This window comes from Pinus tabuliformis, chromosome 2_2 (genome assembly GCF_031772625.1).
Source record: "Pinus tabuliformis cultivar Carrire ecotype Pingquan chromosome 2_2, CPIR1, whole genome shotgun sequence".
Lineage (NCBI taxonomy): Eukaryota > Viridiplantae > Streptophyta > Pinopsida > Pinales > Pinaceae > Pinus > Pinus tabuliformis.
Window position 1 is genome coordinate 569,247,142 of NC_142300.1, and position 25,834 is coordinate 569,272,975.

Here is a 25,834-nt window from a genome sequence, read left to right on the forward strand (position 1 = left end):
CTATGGAAGGAGCTTCATGACTGGTCATGGTCCCTTTGGTAACTTCCTTTTAGTGTTTGGTTTGCTTTTGAATAGACTTCTCTTATATCAATTGTTGATTCACACTTTACCGAGAGGTAAGGGGGTGAATCAATATAATAAAATTTCATAGTTAACCATTCGTGAATCATAAACAAAAAATATGACGTATGGAACATGTTATATGAAAAGAAATTTATTCATAATAGATCTCTGTAGGTGAAAACCCATTTTTACAAACTTTTTATGTACCAACTTATAGGAGAAACCACACCCCCTTATTACAAGATTTGTAGGCACCAACCTATAGGAGAAAACAACCCCACCTACTGCAATATTTGTAGGCACCAACCTATACAAGACACCAATCCCATCTATTGCAATATTTATAAGAACCAACCTACAAGTGACACCAATCCACCCTACTACAAGATTTGTAGGAACAAACATATAGGAGACAACAATCCCATATGTTGTAATATTTGTAGGGACCAACTTACAGGAGACACCAATCCCATATACTACAATATTTGTAGGAACCAACTTGTAGGAGACATCGATCCCCTTTGCTACAATAGTTGTAGGAAATAATTTATAGGATATAGGAATGCCCTCTGCTACAAAGATTCATAAGTGCCAACTTAACGTACTAATTTAGATTCCTACTTCCACCATCAATAGGTCTATTATTTTCTTCTTCCTTTACTAGATCTTGTTATTTCTTCTACCTTGAACAAATATATTATCAACATATGCCTTTGCTAGGCCTACTTGCTACATCTACCTTTGCCAAGTGTGCTTGCTTTCTCTACCTTCACCATGTCTTCTTCCATAAAAATTAGTTATTTTTGGCCTCTTCCTATGGACAAACTTGCCAAATATGATTCTAATGAAATTTTGTATTCCTCCACAAATATCTAAAAAATTTAGAGTTTAAAAAGTCCTAGAAAATAAGCTATATCAAAAATTCGAAACTGGCCCATTTTAAGATGATTTTAGGATTATTCAGTCGTCCTAAATTCCAAATGGAATATTTCCTAAATTATAGAAAACAAAAGGCTGAAGCTTCTATCATAGCTACCCCGATATCTCCACTCTATCTCATCTATATTTCACAGTTTGAAACATCTTAGAAAGAAAGTTATATTGAAAATTGTAGGTTGATTTATTTGAGGCATAATTCAAAAGCATTAAGGAACCCTTAATTTGTAATATCATATCTTTGAAATTATAGCAAACCAATGGATGGATATAGGACAATTACCTAAAGAAACATCCTTTGTTTTCTTTGGTTTTTACATTTTGAAATATCTCAAAAAGGAAGTTATAGTGAAAATACTAGGTTGAAATGTTTCAAGCGTATTTCACGAGCATTCAAGAATTATAACTTCCTTAAATCATATCTCAAAAATTATAGTGAACCAAAGTCGAAAATTTCTAACACGTGTACATGAATATCTACTCTCTATATCCACTTAGTTTCACAATCCAAAACATCCCAGAACGGACATTATGGATAAAATGCCAAGATGATCTATTTGAATAATATTTTAAGAGCATTCAAGAACCCTAAATTCATCAGATCATATCTCCTAAATTACAAGGAATGAAAGTATGCAATATCTTCCAAAGGTACATTAAGGTATCCCTTATATATCCTACAAGTTTCAATATCTGAAACATCCTAGAATAAAAGTTATAGAAAATATTCAAGGGTTACCCCAAGAGTATTCCCTAGCTTTTATTACTCACCTCATATCCATTCTTACTTGGACGGTCTTCAAATGTACACATATCCTTTATTTATATTGTTTCTATAGTGTTTTATCTTTTGAGTTTGTATGGCTAGTTATTGCATGTTGGGGATAACACAACAATTCTAACATATTTTTAACTTTACTTACACCCTTTCAATCCTATCATTCTATATTTTTCTATCTTAGTGTCTTTCACTCCATTTTTTACTTTGTAGTTCTTCTAGAAATGCTAACGAATTAACGAAGTGCATGCAAAAGGGAATCCAAACCTAGTTTTAATTAATTTTCTCTCTTGTAGATGTTATTATTGTTTTCATGTTTAAAAATAATATCATGTTAGAATTTTAAATTCTCTCTTTGGTTATTGGGTCAATTTTCTTAGTAATTTTATTTTCTCTTCCATCTTGTTTTGTGGTAGCCACTCTAGTATTTTTTTTATACAGATTATATTCTCGTCTTTAAAATCCAAACAAATTATGCTTGATTTGTCCTTGCCAGCTATTTTCTATATTCCTCCTTGGCCATATCACTTCGAATTGCTTCAAGACTCCAAATACCTTCTCGGTACAAGGACGAACAAGACTAGAATATATTAGGCCCAAAATCATTGAAGGGAGAGGATAGTCAAGAAATATGGGCTCCTTGAGGGATGACGGTAATAAAAACCTCAGGAAACTTTCTCTTTGTGTACGAGGATAATTTTATCCTTTCAAGAGTGTTTTCTTTATTCCCTCCGTGAGTCTCATTTTCTGCAAAGTCAAAATGGTTGAGATATCTTTTTAATTTTAGGAAGTAGGAAGTTACAAAAGTAGTTGAGTGTTTTCTTTATTCCCTCCGTGAGTCTCATTTTCTGCAAAGTCAAAATGGTTGAGATATCTTTTTAATTTTAGGAAGTTACAAAAGTAGTTTTCATATAAACACTGCTAAAGAGCACATAATTTTAACAAAAGTTATATATTTTTAGTTCCTTTTTAAGATTCACGCACCTTTTTTAGGGCAGAAATATATATGTATGCACCTTTTCTAGGTAGAAAGAGCATATAGAATGACAAGGAAGCTTTTTAGATTTGTGTGAAGGGTGGGATGAGGCTATAAGACATTGGTATGAAGGGTGTAATAGCCCAATAAAAACATATATGACATGGAGTTTTCAAAAGGTGCCTTGACACTAGGTTCATCTTAATGTTTTTGTTAATGTTGCATACATATATGTTTTACCTATTACATATAGAGGGTTGATAGAGGGTTGAGCTTACATGTCTTAGATGCTTCATACATATTTTATTTTGACCAGGTGACAATTTATATATCATTGAGATACTTTAATATTTTTATAAGTGGTTTCTATCTTTAATCCCTTTCATGAGATTTGAATTTGAGGTTGTGAAATCGAAACTTATTTCCAGTTAACTAATCTACACCTCATAATATCCATCAACTAATCTACTCTTTATGATATCCATATTAAAAATTAATATCTTAAATTAAATATAATTCCTATTAATTTTAACAACTTAAAGATTTTTAAATTAAAATTTCTTCAAACATTTTCTACGGACCAAACTACTAATAATAATAAAAACCTAGTTTTCATGAGAACTCGCAGGACTGAGAGACTCCACCATGGGCCCTCAGCCAAAACTACAAAACCCGACCCCAATGAAAAGCTGTAGATGGACAGGATGGAGAACTGTCACTGACATTACTGACTTTCCTGTGATGCTTTCTAATAATTTTGTAAAAATCGTACCCGACGTAGGAAAAAATTGTACCCGATATAGAACTATTCTTTACTAAAAAAACCATGGTAAGGAATTTATTTCACCAAATTGGGAGCTGTTGAGAAAACGTATCGACCTTAGGATGCTTATAGTGCTAAAACATGTTCAAGTTTTGTTTATAGGTGTTTTAGTGGGATAGTCTAATCTGGTTTGTTATTTTTATATTATTGGTTTCGGGGTTTTATATTCTTATTTTATTATTAGATAATTAAAATTTATATGATTTAACATTTCCATTTTAAGTAGTTATCTAGTTTGTATAAATTGGCTGAGGGAGATTTTGCCAAGTATATTTATTAGAAATATCTAACACATTTAGGATATTTAGTGTGAGTATCTGGATTTTAATTTTTTGCTACAGTATGGGGTAAATCTCATGAAAACATGTAAACGTAAATCTAAATGTAAGTAAACCAGAAGTATGATAAATAAATAAAACATTTTTTATATCTACCTCATAATCCACTTTAGATGGTACATGGTATTGACCCATAGTATTGAGAACCATTGGTATTGACCCATGGTATTCATGTGGAGTGGACTGTAGCCTATTTAAAAGGGGAAATTAAACCAACATAGATCCACCTTTACTATGGATCTACTCAGTGCCCGGTCCATTTCATTCATAATCAATGTATTTAACCTATATGAAACATAAATTAGCATGGAAATGTATATATTAACTTTTGACTATTTTTTTTATAGGAATATTGATATATTATATTTTTCTTTTAATTACAAAAGGTATAAATAAATTTAGAAGAACATTTAAATATATTATATAAATTTAAAATGACATCAAAATTTTAATTTTATTTTTTAATTTTAATTATTTAAAAGATAATTTAATTTTAATTTACGAATTATTTAAGGTTGTTCATTTTTGTCTTGAGGATAAATTACATTCAATAATATGAACTACATTAAATGGTTTGAAACGTAGATAAACAAATAATAATGTGATTAATCAAAAAAATATTTACTAAATTAATATATATGACAGAAACCTAAAATCAATAAGACACTTTAATTTTATAATTTTCATTTTCACAGACATTAGGGTGCACAATTTCTAATCAACCAATGAAAATGTAATTAATCACAAAACCATTAGCTAAATCAATAAGAATAAAAAACCCAAAATCAATAAAACACTTCAATTTGATAATTTTAATTATCACAAACATTACCTAACATTACAACTTTTCGGTAGCACGTCTTCAGGCCAGAACAATCTTAAACGAAACTATCTAAATTTCCATTTCTAGAAACGAAACTATCTAAATTTCTTGAAACGTCCGTATTCCCCTAAATAAAGCTACCGACTGTTGCATTGCAGCATTCAACAATCAGAACGAGAAAGTCGCAAGTATTTTCAGCTTTCAGGACACTGAAATCTGCAGTTTCCAGAGAGTGGGACAATTATATTAAAATTTTGAAAGTTTGTTGACGAACGCGGCCATGCTCTAGTAGTTTTCGATCAGCTTTATACATCCCTTGTGGGCACTGGTACAACTTTGACAGCAGGAGAAAAAGGAGCTGAGCCACATAACAACTTTGACAGCCGGAGAAAAAGGAGCTGCAGCCACATAACTGTGACATATTGCCAGTTTTTTGTTAAGCCCTAGAAAGCCGCTGACACCCACCGTAAATGATCAACCCACCAGCAACAATTGATTAATGGTTTGTGTCATAGATAGAAATAAAGCCTTACGGATATATCAGTTACATTTACTAAAATATTTAAAATAATTATTATTATTATTAAATAAATAAGATTATGAAGATTATTTTTATTAATTAATATTATTAATATTATAATGAATTAATATTATTATAATAATGATAATATAATATAATAATATAATTACTACAATAATATAATAATAATTATATTATATTTATATTTATTATTATAATAATAATATAATATTATTATTATATTATAACAATGATATATTATTATTAAAATAATAATACAATATAATTATTATTATTACTATAACTATTATATTATATTATTAATATTAATATAAATTTTTTTATAATACTATTATCATTAATTAAAATTACTAATATTATTATCATTTAATACTACTATTATAATTTTAATATAATAATTATTAATATATAAGAATATAGTTGTTATTAGTTATATATTTATTAATAATCATAAATAGTTAGTTTTTTAAAAAATACACAATAATTATTAATGTGGTTGATATAGGCCTATTTGCAATTATCAACCATATTAGAAAATGTGGTTGTAGATGTTATCACTCAGGTTTTCCCAAAAATTGTAAGAAACGGAAAAGAGGCCGAGGTAACCACAGACCAATCTTTTAGATACAAAATCTAGCCAATCTGTATCCAGAGAGGGTTTTCTCTTTATGATTTAGCTTTATTTTTAAAGGTATTAAGCTAGTTATGAAATTCAAGTATTTTGTTTGAGTTTGGGTGGTGAGATTCAATAGAGCAGAGAGGTAAGACAGAGTAGTTCAGTCTATTGGGCTAATGGAGTCAAAGGAGATGACTTTCTGGATTCGGTTTCTTAATAGAGGATGTCTTCATAGATCAAGGTAGTCAAACATGGAACAAATAAAGACTAGAAACATATGGAATGGGCTCAAATGAGATGAGGGGCAGTTAAGAGATCCTTCAACCTATTTAAAGAGGGAAATTTGATGATCACTGATAAGGAGTAGTGAAATACTTCTTTAACAAATAATCAACATGAAAGAATTAGGAAAAGAGGAGCAATCAAGATTTCACTGTTTATTCTAATTCTGAAGAAAACACAGAGAACAATAATGACTGAAAATAGAGTGCAGTCAAGCATATTCTGAAATTAATCATTTCTTTATCATTCAGATTATGAAACACAGATGATATAATAAACTAATAAAACTTTAAGACACAAGATATAGAGGACTTATTGATCCGGTGGTTGATTCAAGAAGTCTATAACAAGTCCTCTACTTCAAATCTTCATCTAGTAAGCCATACAACAGTTGATTCCAATAGTTTTTTATTCCAAAAAATCAATATTACAGCAAAGTCTAGGAATCCACACACAATACTCTAATGGAGGGGGTATTTATGCAACAAATTATAAAACAAATATCTCATAACAAAGTGAGATAATATCTAGGACGACTAAAAATAGTTTACAAGAAATAAAAACAATGAGCCTTGAAAATAGGAAAAAGATGAACTGATGTTGTGCTGGTCCTGTTTTTGTTGAATGTGCTGAAAGCAAGCCCTGTAATTCGGCTGGCAGCTGTCTTCTTCAGTTACTCTATGCTAGCTGCTCTATCTTTTACTGATACTCTTTAAACCTTGATCTGATACACTTTGTCTGTTTACCCTTTTCACCTCTGTCTCGTAAATTGTCCAAAATTTTACCTTTTACCTAGGGTTGTGTAGCCTGTGAGTTGTCCATGCTTTACTGGTTGGGGTAAAAGAAACCATTTCTCTCGTCATCAGTCTGCTTGCGAAGTCCACTTTAATCCAAAGGAGTAATATCCTTTGCCAAGACTTTCCAGTTTTGCCCTGATATAATCTGTTGTAGTTTGAGGGTGTTCAACCTTTGACTTTAGTGATCAAGGAGGAAAACCGTACACTGAAGGGTCGATTGACAGGTGGAGGAGCTTGTCGATGTAGCCTTTCTGGTCGGAAACTGGAGCAGATTATTTTTTGCACGAGAGCACGATATGGAGAAAAATACAGTGAAAATGGCGTTTTATCCGTTTTATTTGACAAAATGAAGGTTTGGCGAGACTTTTTGATTTGATTGTGCAGATGACATAAGCGGTACCAGAGCCATGTCAGCGGCAGGTGACATGGTGGATGATGTCAGCGGAAGGCGGATGATGTCAGTGGATGACATGGCAGATGACGTCAGCAAAGGGTGGTAAGTGGTTTTACCTGCACCGCTTTTAGGGCTGAGCGGTTTTGGGCCGGGAGGGAGCGAGCACCCCAGATAGGCGACGTGTAGCAGAGGTACGGTGGAAAACCACTGGTCGATCACGCGTTAACAGGAAAAGCTTAGGGGGGTTGCGATATACATACAGACCATCAAATGAGCGAGCAGGGATCGGACGGCTGACGGGCTTTGGAGATGGCGGGGATTTAACTGTGCGGGCCCGACACGTTTATTAAATGATTTTAATAGTTTTGGGCGCGTTTTGATTGGTCAGAGCTTGGTTATTAATTAACCCAATGGTTAATTAATCCCGTTGCGCGCGGCGGGGAAGGTTTTTTAATGAATGTCAAACAAATTCATCAATCCCTGTTAAATTATAGCTATGACCATATTCGACCGAGGCCGGGATATTTCAAATATTGGGGTTTTTATTATATATTTACATAATACGGGAAGGGTAATGTTTTATGGGATTTAAATAATAAGTGTTAATCGTTAATATGAAATAAAACGAAAATAAGTGCTAAGCCAATGTTCACAAGTTACATTAAAACTTAGGCTAAAGTGGAAATGGAGTTTTTAAGTGATATTATGCATTTTCCTAAGTAAAGTAGGAATTTACTTGAGAAATCTTTATAAAATGAGATGAAGTTGTTTATGAGTGATATTAAGAATAGATCATAATATTTTTAGGAGAGTTTTAGTGAAATCTTTAGGGGAAAGTATGAAGGGGAGTTAGTTATTGAATCTTGTCTTGCTTGAGTTGCTTTAAGTGTAATGTCCACATTGCACCTGTGATAGAGATAAAGATTAACATATTTAGAGATATAATCAATCACAAGTATCATTCTGCAACACCATCTACCTACCCTACCTACTTTAGCCTAGCATTTTTTCCTTTCTTTACTTGGGTGCACTTAGACTGGAAAACCCTTTTCAACTTTCATTTTCTTTTCATGGTAAGCCTACCTTAGTCTGCACTTATAACATCCAAGGGTTTAGATTAAATTGTTGAGCTCCTTTTTATTTACTCTACCTATCTACTTATCTACCAAGATTAAACAGTTTGGTTAGATTTTATTATCTATCTCTAAAACAGGAAATTCAAACATGAACTAGCCAAGATTAAACTGTTTGGTCATTCATCAATTGTGGCATAAATTAACAAGCTGCACACAATGCTTATTACAGGAAAAAAAAAAAGTAGTGGCATTTTGGACTTGCACACTTTCCTGATCTATTTTTGTTTGGGGTTCATTTCTTTTACTTTTTTGACCATTTTATTTATTTTCACCCTTTGATTTTCTTTTAGGGTGTACCCTCTTTACATTTTTTACATTTTTGAAATTTTTGATAATATGGAAACCTTTGCAACAAGGAAAGGAATGAACATGTTACAGAGCTCATCAAGTAAATCATGAAATATGACACATATTGGTATAGGAGTATAATAGTGACTCCACTTGGGGATGGCTTTTCCTGGTGGAAAGTCAAGAACAGCAGGTCAGATGGCCTTCTGAATAACTTAGACTATGCTCTGAAATCTCCTTTTGTTGGTTGTTTTATTATATATATGACAGCACACTTATGAAGCTTAGGGCCTTCTCTTCGAGCTTCAACTCCAGCAAGTTACTATCCAATCCAAACTATGACATTATCAAGGATATAGTATGTACATGTTAGAGTCAAAATACATTAAAAAACTTGATCAAAGTAATGTTTCAGCATTCGACCATTCACTGGCCCTTCTTCTGTTTCTATACCATCCAGGCTCTTCAAAAAGTAAGTATTGTTCCCTTGCAATGCCTGAATGATAAATGGCCCTTTCCACAGGAAGTCAAAGTTCCTATGTTTTCCTTTGTCTTCTCTCCTGGAATCCCACATTAGAACTTTGTCTCCAAGGTAGAAGTTTTCTACTTTAGTCCTTTTATCAAATATTTTCTTGAGTTTTTCTTGTAACACTTGCGATCTTTGGTGCACTTTCTCTCTGGTCTGCTGCAAATGGATGGTCTAATTTACTCTCCTTTGAATGTCATTGGGTTCCAGCTAAGCTTCTTACAGTAATTTCATTATAGGAACTCCTAAAGATGAAGGAAATATAGCCTCCATGACATAAACTAACTCATAAGGGCTAGTTCCAATAGATCTCTTTGTAGTAAATCGGTCTGCCCATAGTTCATTTATAAGTTTCTTGTGCCAGTTTTTCTTGTTCTCTTTCAACAATTTCTTAATAATATTAATCAAGTTTTTATTGGAAGATTCAGCTAGACCATTACCTTGAGGGTAATAGGTTGTGGAATGGCCAAAAGTGATATGGTATTTGTTACAGAAATTTATCATTTTCTTGTTCTTGAAGGTAGCAGCATTATCGGTTATGATCTTTTCAGGACAGCCAAATCTAGACAATATGTTGGTTTCTAAGAATCCTATGATCACTGTACCATTGGCTTGTCTAGAAAGAATGGCTTCTATCCATTTGGTGAAATAGTCTGTGGCAGTGAGGATCCATTTATGTTGGCTAAAATAGGGAGGGTGTATTTCTCCAATGAAGTCCAAACCCCATTGTTGAAAGGGCTTTTTAGTGGAAATTGGTCTCAAGGGTAAGGGTAACAATTTCCTTTTGCCTTCAAAAATTTGGCATTTGTGGCAAGCAGTGACAAATTTCTTTATATCAGTGAACAAGGTTGGCCAGTAAAATTCAGCCCTTAGAATTTTGTCTGCAATTGATTTCCAGTAAAGGTGTTCACCGCAGTGCCCTGCATGAAATTCTTTAAGAACCTTGTCAGATTCTTCTTTTATTAAACAATTCAATAGAATACCTTCATGATTTTTTCCAAAAGAGAGCATTATCTAAAATACAAAATTTTGAAGATTTCATCTTTAAAAACCTTTTCTTTGTTCTAGATAACTCTGGAGGAGCCTGCAGGTTTAATAATACATGAGTTATATTAGCATACCAAGGTGATTCTAAGAAGGCCTGGCTGATTTGTGGAGTCGCCATCTCCTGTTCATTATCTAGTTCATTAATATCTAGGGCTTGAAATTTTGTTTCAGTCATGAGTTTAGCCAATCCCTGTCCTTTTATAAGCTTTGTAGGTTTTATCTCAATATCATACTCCAATATATTAGCTATCCATTTACCTCGTTTGCCTTCAATTCCATCCTGAGTCAGGATGTCTTTGACAACAACATTTGGTACATAAGCTATTACATGGGAGTACAATATATAGACTCTGAAGTCTTTAATAGCTTTCACAAGTGCAAAAGCCTGTTTTTCCATGATTTTGTAATTTAGAGGTGCATCTCTAAGTGCTTTACTGAAAAAGGCTATGGGTTTTTCACATCCTTGATCATCTTTTTGTAGTAAAACAGTTTCTATAGTGTGTTCTAATGCAAATGAAAAAATTATGAAGTCTCTATCGAACTTTGGACTTGTAAGGATTGGTGTTCTAGTCAAATCCATTTTAATTTCTTCAAATGCTTGTTTGGCTTCTACTGTCCATTTAACCTTTGAATCCTTTTCTAACATATTGTTCAGAAATCTACTTAATTCAGCCAAATTATATATGAATCTTCTTAAAAAGTTAATCTTTCCTAGGAAATCTTGAAGTTCTTTGACATTTCTAGGGTGGGGTATTTGCAGAACAGCTTCTATTCTAGCAAGATCAATTATGATGCCATCTTTGGAGATGATATGGCCTAACAGTTTGCCTTCTTCTAGACAAAACAAAGACTTTTTAGGATTTAATGAAATACCATACTTTCTACATTTCAAAAACACTTGTTTGAGATGATCTAAATGTTACTAATCTGATTCGGAAAATATAGTTAGGTCATCTAGATATATAACCAAGAAATCATGAATTTCTTTTGCAAAATCTATGTCCATTGCTCATTGAAAGGTTGCCCCTGCATTCTTAAGTCCGAATGGAATTTTAACATATTTGAATGTACCTCATGGTGTTGTAAATGAATTTTTTTCCTGGTCGTCAGGATGAACTAGAATTTGACTATAACTTGAAAACCCATCCAAAAGTGAAATCCTAGAAGCACCTACTACCCTTTGTAAAATATGATCCATCTTAGGTAAAGGGTAATTATCTTTCAAAGAAACCTTGTTTACATTTCTTAAGTCAACACATAATCTGATTTCTCTTGTTTTCTTCCTTGTAGTCACTAAATTAGACACCCACTCTGAAAATCTAATTGGAGCAATTATCCATGCATCATGCATTCGTTTGATTTCTTTCTCAATTAAAGGAAGCAGTACAGGGTTAATTCTTCTGAGCTTTTGTTTGAATGGCTTTTAATTTTCCTTAAGGGGTATAGTATGTTGAATTACAGAGATGTCATAAGATTTCAGGTCTTCATAGCTCCAAGAAAAAACATCCTGGAATTCTTTTATTAGTTCAACATACTTAAGTTTTTTATCAGGGGGCAAAGATTTGGATGATTTTACCATTTTTGGCTTTTCTTCAGTTCTTATGTTATAGTCTTCAATGTCTGCTTTTAGAGGTTCCATCTTGGGTTTCTTTGGAATATCATTGAAATCAAAGAGATCTTCCAAATGAGTTAATCCTTTGGGCAAATGATTGTCTTTCAAATTGATAACTTCCAATTCTCCTTCAATAATCTCATCAATGTCTAATTCTTTAAGATCCTGTGTTTCCTTTTTGGTAAATTTCGTTGGATGAAGCATTTGAGTTGCATTTTCTGCTGAAATGTCTGTTTCTGTCTAATTTTTTGGATCAGACTCACTAACTGTATCTACATCTATGTTAGTGCTAGAAAATTCTCCTTCTAGGGTTAAAAAATTGTTGATCTAATTATCACTATCAAACACTTGCCAGTTCTTTACATTATCAGGTATGGCTGGCCTGTGTCTAATTTCAGCTGTGAATTAATGATTTGGTTCAAATGGTAATTTACAGGTGCTGGCAAACGTTTCCAGGCTATGAGCTTGCAAGTTATGTTTTCTTGGGATTTTGGCAAGATGAGTTTCTAGAAATGTATTGAGGATCTCTATAGCTATTCCTCTGTACTCTCTTAATCTAGGATCATTTGTTAAGAACTTCCCTTTTATCTATTGAATGATTAAATTAGAATCTCCCAGGACTGACACTCTAGTTGCTCCCAATTTCTTGATTAGATTAAGACCTAGCAATAAAGCTTCATATTCAGCCATATTATTAGTGCACCTAAAGTTTAATCTGTAGGCATGGCCTTTAGCATGATTGTTTTCAAGATTGTGCACCCAAACGCCTGCTCTTGCTCCTAATTTGTTCACAGAACCATCAAATTCTAAGTACCAAAGGATTTCATGTTCATAATTAGTATCTGGAGTTTCAGGGATCTGTTTAATAGGGAGATTTGGTTTTTTAGTTTCTTCTGATTTCTCTTGGGTATCTGATGTTTCATGATTTTCAGAAATTTCTTGGATTCGGACACTAGAATTTTCATTTGCAATTTTTTCTCTGTATAGTTTCTTAAGTTGACCAAACACTGAAATAGTAGCGTAAGACATGTCTAACTGTAGAGATCCTTGATGCTTTGCACCCCAAGATCTAGACAATAACGTGCCATACTTTGGTGGAATATCAGCTACTACTATGTCCATTAAGATGGTTTTGGCAGGATATTGGACTAGTGATACACATAAGTCTTTGATTAAACCTAAACATTTGACCTGACTTGAATCAAAAGAGAAAAGGTCTTTATATGGCCTGGTGATGTCAAGGTCTAGTCTCTCCATTATAGATTTAGGCATTAAGTTATGAGAAGCACCAGAATCAAACATGGAATTATTAAGTATTTTATCATGTATGTCTAAACTTACGTAGAAATGAGGAACTTCTCCATCTATTGCTTTTCTATTTACTCCAAGGCCCAATATCAATTGAGGCTGGTCATCAAAAACATTTACTGAATCTTTGTTCACCGAAATTTTGAGTGATCTGCTGATTTGACTTCTGTAGACATCATGTTTAGCTAATTTTGATAATGGAACAGCTATCTTTAGTTTGCCTACTTTTGTCTCAAGATTAAAAAGTTTTTTGGTCTGAGTTCTTGTATTTTGGACAGCTGGATTTTCTGCATTTCTCTCCTCTTTAGGAGTGGGATTATGGGCTGAAGTGGTTTCCAAATCAAGTTCTAGAGGCTCTTCTACATTTCCTTTAGTAGGAATAGAAGTGAAAGGTTATCTGTTAGGTGGTTGATTATCTGATACGTCTTCTTATCATCTATTGTCTGGATTGTATTGTTTTGGACTATGTCTATCATCCATCATAAATGGTTGTATCATATCCCTCCATAAAGTCAAATGATTCACCTGACTAAGTTTGGAATTGTTTAAGAATGTCAGCCTCTTGATCTTATTGGGTCAAGAAAACTTGGTGTTCATTGTTGAGTCCCATCAAATTAATTTCAGTGTCTTCTGTTGGTTCATCAGAAGTTGAGGCTTCAACACAATTTTCTTGAAATGGGACCCTAATATTTTGGTCAGGCCCTGTCTTTCCAGTGTTAGGATTTTGATTCTTCCTGAAATTTGAATTTCTCCTAGTATTTCTTGGTTGACCATCCCAAGGAGATTTTCTCTCGATTGTTTCTACTCTATCACCAAGTCTATCCATTCCTTTAATAATAGCATCTAATTTCTGTTCAAAGGCAGAAGGTTCTTCTTTGAAAGGTGTCCTCCTTTTAGCTCTAGCTCTAGACCGTTTAGAAATTAGGTTGGCCTCAATGCTAACAGCTATACTCTGCATCTCTTCTAAGTTTCGAGGAGCTCTTTCCCTAAGTTGGTATGCTATATCAGAATCAAATGCATCAGGGAATTTGATCAAGACCAAATCTGGAGGAGGTCTGAGATTTTGAGGAATAGCATTGTAGACATTGTTGAATCTGGTACAATAATCTTGGACAGTTTCTTGTGTGCCTCTTCTTAGGTTTTCATATTCTGATAAAATGTGGAGAGGATCTTTCTTCTTTTCCCATCTGTTCAAGAAGGTCTGATAAAGAGCTTGTGGGTCATTGATACTGTTTATAGGGAGGGCTCTAAACCAGGTTCTAACATCTCCAATTAAACTTTGAGCAAATACTTTCATTCTAACATCATCAGCATCAACCTCATATATTTCAAAATAGTTGGTCATTTTCTTGGTATGTTGTTGAGCTGTGTAAGTGCTAGTACCTTCAAAAGAAGTGATTTCAATTTGATAGTCTTGGGGCATAGCCCCTAGATTGGCAGGTAAGTGCAGGAGAGTATATCGGTTTGCCATGGTTGCAGAAATATATATGACAACTGGAGGAGTAGGGATACCAATGGGAATGTGAGTTGTAGATGGAGGAGTGGAAGGGGTGGCTGATGGTGAACTTGGAGAAGCTGTAGTAATCACAAAAAGGTTTGGTGTTCTTTCAAAGGTAAGCTCAGATTGAATGGAGTTCTGCAAATGTATGTCAAGGTGTGAAGTAACAACTTCAATCTGCAAATTTTCAATGAATATTGGATCTTAAACTGTGTGGGTTAACTCAGATTTTGAAAAGGTCACAAATAAAGAGTTTTCAAAATGCTCATCAAAAGGTTTGTCCTCATGGTAGATCCACTTCATAGGACAGGATCTTGATCTGTATAGAGGCCGAGAACTAGCAAAATTTTCTTGGCTCTCTTGTCTTCTAAGAATCCTAGGAATCAGATTAGGATTTTCAAACACAGGTGGTGGATTTGGATCAAGATTTGATCTGGTGTAATGAATCCTTTCTGAAGCCAGGTTTCTAGGTGTTTTTTTTGTTTTTTCTTGAAATAGGTTTGACAATACAACTTTAACAGTCTCTTCTAAGAAGTTTTAAATGTGGGAATTTTGAAATTTATTAAAGACTTATTTGACAAGAGGAACTAATCAAGTATTTGAAACCAGAGGTTCAATCCATAAACTAGATCGGAGATAGACTGAAGTAGCATTCGTTTACTTCTGCAATTGCAAAGCAAAATCATTTCAAAGGCTACCTGGCTAACTTCAGGCTCTGTTTGTAGCTTATGAAATAAACAATAGTAACAAACAATTATTCAGGTCGCCAGCGGAGTCGCCATTTGATGTTCTCACTCAGGTTTTCCCAAAAGTTGTAAGAAAGGGAAAAGAGGCCGAGGTAACCATAGAACAATCTTTTAGATACATAATCTAGCCAATATGTATCCAGAGAGGGCTCTCTCTTTATGATTTAACTTCATTTTTAAAGGTATTAGGCTAGTTATGAAATTCAATGGTTTTGTTTGAGTTTGGGTGGTGAGATTCAATAGAACAGAGAGGTAAGATAGAGTAGTTCAGTCCATTGGGCTAATGGAGTCAAAGGAGATGGCTTTCTGGATTGGGTTTCTTAACATAGGATGTCTTCACAGAGCAAGGTAGTCAAATAGGGAACAAATAAAAACTTGAAACAGATGGAATGGGCTCAAATGGGATGAAGGGCAGTTAAGAGATCCTTCAACCTATTTAAAGAGGGAAATTGGATGATTACTGATAAGGAGCAGTGAAGTATTTCTTTAACAAATAATCAACATGAAAGAATTAGGAAACAGAAGAAATTAAGATTTCACTATTTATCCTAATTCTGAAGAAAACACAGAGAACAATAATGACTGAAAACAGAGTGTAGTCAAGCATATTCCGAAATTAATCCATTCTTTATCATTCAGATTATGAAACACAGATGCTATAATAAACTAAAAAAGCTTTAAGACACAAGATATAGAGGAATTATTGATCTGGTGGTTGATTCAAGAAGTATGTAACAAGTGGACTTTGCTTCATATCTTCATCCAGTAAGCCATACAACAGTTGATTCCAACAACTCTTTATTCCAAAAAATTAATATTACAGCAAAGTCTAGGAATCCACACTCAATACTCTAATGGAGGGGGCATTTGTGCAACAAATTATAAAACAAATATTTGATAATAGAGTGAGATGATATCTAGGACGAATAAAAAATAGTTTACAAGAAATAGAAATAGCTAGCCTTGAAAATAGGGAAAAGATGAATTGATGTTGTGCTAGTCCTATTTTTGTTGAATGTGCTGGAGCCAGGCCCTGTAATTGGCTGGCAATTGTCTTCTTCAGTTGCTCTGTGCTGGCTGCTCTGTCTTTTACTGATACTCTTTAACCCTTGATCAGATACACTTCGTCTATTTACCCTTTTCACCTCTCTCTGGTAAATTGCCCAAAATTTTACCTTTTACCTAGGGTTGTGTAGCCTGTGAGCTGTCCATGCTTTACTGGTTGGGGTAAAAGAAACCATTTCTCTGGTCGGAAGTCAGCTTGCGAAGTTCACTTTAATCCAAAGGAGTAATATCCTTTGCCAAGACTTTCCAGTTTTGCCCTGATATAATCTGTTGTAGTTTGAGGGTGTTGAACCTTTGACTTTTGTGATTAAGGAGGAAAACCGTACACTGGAGGGTCGGTTGACAAGCGGAGGAGCTCGTCGATGTAGCCTTTCTGGTAGGAAACTGGAGCAGATCATTTTTTGCATGAGAGCGTGATATGCAGCAAAATACAGCGAAAATGGCGTTTTATCCATTTTTTTTGACAAAATGAAGGTTTGGCGAGACTTTTTGATTTGATTGTGCAAATGACGTTAGCGGTACCAGAGCGACGTCAGTGGGTGGATGACGTGGAAAACGATGTCAATGGAAGGTGGATGACATCACTGGATGACGTGGTAGATGATATTAGCAAAGGGTGGTAAGCGGTTTTGCCCACACCGCTTTTGGGGCTGAGCAGTTTCGGGCCAGGAGGGTGCGAGCACCCCAGATGGGTGACGCGTGGCAGAGGTACGACGGAAAACTACCAGCTGATCGCGCGTTAAGAGGCAGAGGTTAGGGGGGTCACGATATAGATGCAAACCATTGGATGAGCGAGCGAGGATCGAATGGTTAACGGGCTTTGGAGATGGCGGGGGTTTAACTGTGTGGGCCCTGCATGTTTATTAAATGATTTTAATAGTTTCGGGCACGTTATGATTGGTCAAGACTTGGTTATTAATTAACTCAATGGTTAATTAATCCTGTTGCGCGTGGCGAGGAAGGTTTTTTAATGAATTTCAAACAAATTCATCAATCCCTGTTAAATTATAACTATGGTCGTATTCGACCGGGGGCGGGATATTTAAAATATTGGGGTTTTTGTTATATTTTTATATAATATGGGAAGTGTAATGTTTTATTGGATTTAAATAATAAGTGTTAATCGTTAATATGAAATAAAACGAAAATAAGTGCTAAGTCAATGTTCACAAGTTACATTAAAACTTAGGCTAAAGTGGAAATGGAGTTTTTAGGTGATATTATGCATTTTCATAAGTAAAGTAGGAATTTACATGAGAAATCTTTATAAAATGAGATGAAGTGGTTTATGAGTGATATTAAGAACAAATCTTAATATTTTTGGGGGTGTTTTAGCGAAATCTTTAGGGGAATGTATGAAAGGGAGTTAGTTATTCAATCTTGTCTTGCTTGAGCTGCTTTAAGTGTAATGTCCGCCTTGCACCTATGATAGAGATAAAGATTAACACATTTAGAGATATAATCAATCATAAGTATCATTCTGCAACACCATCTACCTACCCTGCCTACTTTAGCCTAGCATTTTTTTCTTTCTTTACTTGGGTGCACTTAGACTGCCAAACCCTTTTCAAATTTCCTTTTCTTTTCATGGTAAGCCTACCTAAGTTTGCACTTATAACATCCAAGGGATCAGATTAAACTGTTGAGCTCCTTTTTATTTACTCTACCTATCTACTTATCTGCCAAGATTAAATAGTTTGGTCAGATTTTATTTTCTATCTCTAAAACAGGAAATTCAAACATGAACTAGCCAAGATTAAACTGTTTGCCCATTCATCAGTTGTGGCATAAATTAACAAGCTACACATAATGCTTATTATAGAAAAAAAAAGTAGTGGCATTTTGGACTTGCACACTTTCCTGGTCTATTTTTGTTTGGGGTTCATTTCTTTCACTTTTTTGACCATTTCATTTATTTTCACCCTTTGATTTTTCTTTTAGGGTATACCCTCTTTACATTTCTTGCATTTTTTGAAATTTTTGATAATATGGAAACCTTTGCAACAAGGAAAGGAATGAACATATTACAGAGCTCATCAATTCAATCATGAAATATGACACCTATTGGTATAGGAGTATAACAGTAGATATACTTCATATAGGCCTATCGGGTATATCAACCATATTGGTAAATATGGTTATGCTAGTATTTACCAATATGGTTGTGCTAGTATTAAAATTTTGAACCGCGGCCATGCTCTAGTAGTTTTTCGATCAGCTTTATACATCCATTGTGGGCACTAGGTACAACTTTGACAGCTGGAAAAAAAGGAACTACAGGCACATAACTATGACGTATTGCCAGTTTTTTGTGAAGGCCTAGAAAGAAGCCGACACGCACTATAAATGATAGACCCAACAACAATAGTTTAGAAATGATAAATGACTACGGTCAACAATCTTTTGCACTAGTCTCAACATCGCTATTTCGGATGCCTCACATCGGGCTAAAAAAAATTTAAAAGAAATAACGTTTTCTGAAAGATATTGGGTGCCTTGTCAGTAGAGTTCTAATTTATCGAAGGCACCTACCAAATAAAATATAACTCACAGCCTTAGCCTTCAATGTGTGGTAAAATAGAAATCTCTATTACCTTCACAGTAATTGTTATTGTAAAATTAGTAGCTTAGAAAGCAAGGAACGACTATCTGCCTAATTATAACGGCACTATTTTGTTAAGTTTTGTTTCTTTAAATGGATTGCTTGTAAATTGTAAAGATGACAACCAATGTAATGTGATATCATGGCGAGTGGCGCCAGACTCAGAGAAGCCATATATGTAATCATTTTTTTCCCTTTTAATATATATCATGTTTGTTCATATTGATATTTGTTTTTTCTTTGGCATGTTTATGGTTGTTGCATTTCTTTTAAGGAGTGAGGCCACAAACATTTCAGGGAAAGCTGGGATTCTGCACAAAGTATAGACGGGATAGAGTGCAGCCAGCATGGCTGGGCCCCAAACTAGTTAACTAATTGGGCCTCGACAGACTCATGGATAAATGAGAAAGAGTACAATTGGCCCGACCTCTGTATCGGGTGGGGCCCAGTCGGCCGGTCGGGCTCTAGAGAACCATAGGCTGAACGAAAGGACTAACCCCTGACTATTATCAAGTTCCCTAAGCTATGATGTCATGGAGAACCATGAGTGTAGGGAAAATGTGCCAAGAGAGGAAGTATGGAAGAGCGGTGAAGAGGTCAAGCATGAGGGATAAATGGTGGTATTGCATTGTTCTGACCAGGTCCAAATAATGAAGGTTTTGGGGTTCAAATGAAGCGTTAGTTTTGTTGCTGCAAAATTATGAAGGGATGTGGTCCGTGGGCTCATAACCCACAGGTCCCATGATGAGGGGTTAAAAATGAAGAACCTGGAATCGACATGACATTCATCAAGTGGTATGAGTGTGGAAAATGCCATAGTTGCAGTTGTGGGTAGAATTGTCGAGTTGAAGTGAGCAAGTGCGCTGTTGAGATTAATGTTGAAATGTCTTAATGGAGTGACAGTTCAAACCGAACCTTACATTAGGATTTTATTCTTGTTTTCTAGGGTGTTGTTTCAACTTCCCTAACTGTGTGTATACTATATATATCTCTCATGTAATGCATTTAAGTAGAGCGTGTTGTGCAGAGGTAGTCTTACAGGTGGTGTTCCACACCTGTGAGCTGTTCAGATTTGATTTAATAAAGTTGATTTTTATTTTTGACATAGTATCAGAGCTATAGGGTTGAGGATGGCTTGTAACCCTAAGTGCAGAGAGAGACCAACGATTTTGAAGGGAGATCAACGCAGAATTTGGCGCAAGTGTGCCATGGTTGAATCGCGTTGACAATGAATTGTTGTGTTTTGTTTCTTTTCGCTATTTCTAAGCCGAGCCAGCAAGCTTGTGATTTGAAGGAGCTCGGTGGTGTTAAAGGAGATCGGTGGCCGTGGAGGAGGCTGAGATTGTTGATGAATTAGGTGAATATTCCAAGGAGCCCACGTGATCTACTACTCCAGTTTTCAAATTGAAATAACTAAGGTGTGAAACACCTGAGTTTTGGCTATGGAGGATCTAATGCCACGAGATTGCGGAAGAGGCCAAAGAGCACTATAAAGGAAGTTGGGACTGTTGCTATTGTTGTCTGCTCACATCATTTTCTTTTGATTTTCACTGCTACGGGATCAAGCTGGAGTGGAGTCGCTAATGGGGGTAACAAACTGGAAGCCTACTCTTGCATCCGATTTTTTATTTATTTTGTTTCGGGACCACCGTGGAGGAGGTTGCAGGAGGCCGGAGAATGATTGAGGAGGAGTTTTTGTCTGCCACCATCTGAGTGTTCGCTGGAAGCCTTTGCACCATTAACCAAGCCTAAAATTTCTTAGAGATCCCTAGACGAGCGAAATAAGACCTTTGGCATTTGCAAATTTTGCCAAGAGATTCCGCGATGCCACTTTAAGATAGTGCGGAAAGAATGCTTCAATAGATGGTTCTCATTAAATTTTATAGAGCACTGGCAAATAAATCGCAACTTGGGCATCGAAGTGTGGGGCGCACCTGTGACCATGACAGGATGAGCAAGTGAAACGAAAGGTTCGAGAGTTTTTTTCTTGTGAGTATGTTCAAGTTGCAACCCAAGTTTGGATATTGGATATTGGAAGTTACTCACAGGGATATTGGATTTTTTTAATTTAGTTTTTAATTAAAGATTTTTAAATTTAAAAAAAAAAAAAAAAAAAAAAAAATTAATTCATTAAAAAAAAAGGAGGGGGGGGGGGGTGCTTATGATTTGATAAAGGGGGCAGATTTAAGTGATTTGTTAAAAAAAAGTGGGATCTAGGCTCAGTTTTCATTGGATCTGGCATTTGTAGTAGTGTTGAAGATCTGGGGTTGATTTTTTAAATTGTTGGGGTTGAAGTCTTTTTTATTCATTGAAGATGAATAACAAGTTAGTAGAAGCATACCTCAATAAAAATAACAATTTGGATGGATCCAATTACTTTGGTTGGAAATTGAAGCTATAGACCATGCTTGAGGGGCACAATGCATGGAAAATTGTGAATAATGATGAGGTGAAGTTGAACCTGGCTATAGGAGGAATAACAAAAACAATCCAAGACTGGGAAAAATGGGAGACTAAGGCAAGGATGCTCCTAAAATTTTTAGTCAAAGATTGCATTATTCCCCATATCCATGATTGCAGGCCAAAAATCTGGAAGATGATCAACTATCTCAATGAGGTCAAGAACACTAATCGAATTTTGTTCTTGAAGAGAAAGATTCTCTCCATCAAGATGGAGGGAATGAGATAGTTGTAGAATTTATTTCGCAAATCAAAGAGCTCAAGAACAAGCTGGGCGACATAGATGAAGCTGTGTCAGATACATATTTGGTCACGATTACCATGAATGGTATGATTGATGAGTATTTGAATAATTGACTGGGATCCTCATGCAAGAGGAGGAAAGGCGACTGACTCATAAACCTCAGATCTCATCTATGGCCTTAATGGCAAAGAATAAGCCCTTCAGAGGAAAGCCAAATGCAACATAGAATAGCAGTGTAGCCGCACAAAGAAATATGCCCCCACCTCGAGGTACGTATTTCAAGAGAAATGACTCTGCGACCAAATGTTTTTATTGTTGTAGAACCGGCCACATAGCCAGATACTGTATGAAGAAGAAGCTTGATGAAGGCTAGAAGAGGCATTAGCAACATGCAGGTCATTTTGCTGATGAGGAACAGAGTTAGAACCTCAGACAGTTCATATCTGACTCTGCGCTTTCGACTAAGGATGGTGAAGAAGATACCTGGTTTGTGGACTCAGGTGCATCCATTCATATGACAAGGAACAAATAGTGTTTCGAAGACTTCAAAGAGACCAGCAGTGGAGCAAACATCTATCCTGGCGATGATAGAGGGTACCAAATCAAAGGTTATGGTAATATTCCTGTTATTTTGCCTGATGGAAATATTATACATATCCATAATGTAATGTATGTACCTGGGATAAAAAAGAATATGATCTGTGTTTCTAATATAACTGATCAGAATCTCAAGGTAGAGTTTTATAAATCATATTGTGTCATTAAAGACATTTTGGATTGTATGAAGCCTGTTGCATTAGGTATTCATGTGGGAGGATTGTACAACTTAAATGTCAAAAGCACACCACATCAGGAATTGACATCATCTGCCATGACTGCAGTGGACTTATGGCATCAAACGTTCAGCCATATTAACTTCAATGATCGGCTACTATTGCAAAAAAGAGGTATGGTCGAAGGTCTTCCTATTTTAAAACCTGTTCATATTGATTGTGATGCATGTACACTGGGAAAGTTGCACAGAGATGAATTTCCTATTTATCATGAGAGAAAGAAGAGAGATATACTCGAGCTGGTACACATAGATCTATGCAAGCCTATGCAGACAAGGTCATTAGGTAGTGCATACTATTTTTTACTATTTATTGATGATTGTACTAGATTTACTTAGGTGTATTTCCTCAAGAAGAAGAGCAACACTTTTGAATACTTCAAGGAGTTCAGAAGTATGGTTGAAAAGCAGACAGGTAAAAGCATCAGGATTCTTCACTCGGATCAAGGGGGAGAGTACAATAAATCTTGTGTCCTCAAATACTGCAAAGGTACTAGGATACAACAACAATTTACAATACCCCACACTCCTCAACAGAACGGGATTGTAGAGAGGAAGACTAGAACCCTTGTGGAGTGTGCTCGCAGTGTGTTAAAAGGTAAGAATTTTTTTAACAGTTTTTGGGTTGAATCGATTAATACTGTAGTATATCTAAAGAATAGGAGTCCAATAAGAAGTTTAGATTTCAAAACTCCTTTTGAAGCTTTATTTGGTTATAAGCTTGTGGTTAAGCATTTAAGGGTTTTTGGTAGTAAAGCCTTTGCCCATATGCCAAAGGAAGATAGAAAGAAATTGGATTTAAAGGCCATCAAATGTATTTTTGTTGGGTATTGTACAAAATTTAAGGCTTACAAACTGTTTAATCCCTCTACTCATAAATTTTTTGTGAGCAGAGATGTAGTGTTTCATGAGCAGGTTAATGATGGAAGCCATGAGAGTGCTAATGAAGAATGGCACGTGCCCTTGCTGGTGGAGGAAGGAAGTGATGAATCAGGTGACAGCAATGAGAATATGTAACAACAACAGGAAAGGAAAGAAGATGATGTAGCTGTCAAGCCAAGTCTAGAAAATGATGATCAGAAAAGGTTTGAAGCTACCCCACCATTCAGGAGATCAGGTATGAAGGTTCAGTTGCCAACAAGATATAGGGAAAATTCTTTTATAACTTGTATGATGAATGTTTTTGAACCCTCTGTTATCTCAAAATCAGGCCCTGGAAGGCTGCAGACTAGGAAGACTTCAAGTAACTATTTCAACCTACTTTAGGCTGAGGCTTAGCCTCCTCAACCTGAGAGGGCTCTCTCTTGATGGATTAATGATATTGATTAAAGATATGGATAGATGGCTAATTCTATGGTTTGTGATTTTATATGTTTGTATTTTGGAAGATGGAGACTTGCTACCATTGGGCTATGGAGTCAGTGACAGAGATAAGGATAACAAATGGCTCTTCTTATAAAACTGAGGCTTGTATATACTTCAATGAAAGAGTGACACATTCAAGAAAGTCTCAATAACTTGAAGTTCATAGGAGTCAGAGCATGTGGGCATGAATTCTGAGTAATGATACATCAAGGTATTCAAAAGGAAAGAATTTAAAGTGATAGATCATAGTTTAATACCTACATGGAAGTCAGGGCATTCAGCATTTAAACATTCAAAACATAAACTCATGTGGGACCACACTGTTTATGAATGTATACAGGAAGTCAGAGCACATTCAGTGAATTCTGAGTGATTATACATCCATACCACTGTAAGAATTAAGGAAAGGACAACATCACATATTCTGAACATAAAAAATCCTTCATGAATCCTGAGAAGTAAGCATTAAGACTATGGAAATAAAGCATTTCAAAGATAAAAGATGAAGCTCACTGAAGTACACTAAGAATCTCAGCTTCAGAAAAGTCCAACTGCTTCTGTATATATCAATCCCTGCATATCATTTACAAAGGTAGTCTTTTTCTCTAACATTTTCCAACCCTTTGTACATCAGATGTTCTGCTATATATAGAGTTCATGTAGATTCCTTCCTCCAGCATGAGGGGAATTCGAATTCCTCCTAATTTGACACCTATTGACACTTAAAACTAACTATTTAATACAAAGGACACCTAACTAGCAGTCCTAGAGACCTAATACAACTAGGAGTGTAACTCCTTATCATGATTACAACAACCTTATCTAAGCATTAAACACTCCTTTTGACACATAAAACTCCATGAAGTCGAATTTGATGAAGCCCATAACCTTCCAGCTGGCCCTTGATGACTCATCCTTTTGGTGTTCCTAGAAACTAGGAGACTGTCCCTTGCTCTGTTTCTGGCTGAAAAATAGGTCTTGGGACAGATCTCATAACTTCTCATAAAAAATGTATTTCGAACAACTGAAGGAGGCTTTTGTGGACCAATCCATGCTGAACAAAAACCTCTCTTGGTTTTTTGAAAAACCTTCCCTGCCTCCCAAAATGTGTCTTTGAAAAACCTGTGTCAAACAGAGAAATATGCCTGTGAAAAACTTGCACCTACAGCAGTTTCGTAGCGCAAGTTTTAGTCACCCGTTTCTCCCAGCTCATAATCAATTTGAAGAAAATGAAAGAGGTTTTTCTAGAGACCTCCTGGAATTTAACCACCTAAAACAGTTTTTCTCCTGAAAAACGTTGCTTCAGTGATTTCACAGCGCAAGGTTGAGCACGTGTATATGTCTTCATTTCTTGTATTTTCTTTTCGATTAGGGCTCAATCATTCTCAAGTGATCTGATTACACCCCTGCTTCCATGATGGCCACTTTACTTTCACTATTAAAGGAATCAATCACTGATAGCAACCACATTGCAACTGTTCTGGCTGAAACATAGGTCTTGGGACAGAGTTCATATCTTCTCATAAAAGCTGTATTTGGAAAAACTGAAGGAGGCTTTTGTGAACCAATCCATTCTTAACAAAAACCTCTCTTGTTTTTTTGAAACATATTTCCTACTGCCCAGAATGTGTCTTTGAAAAATAGGTGTAAAACAGGAGATGAAAAACTGCACCTACAGCAGTTTCGTAGCGCAACTTTGGTCATTAATTTCTCTCAGATCATAATGTATTTGGAGAAA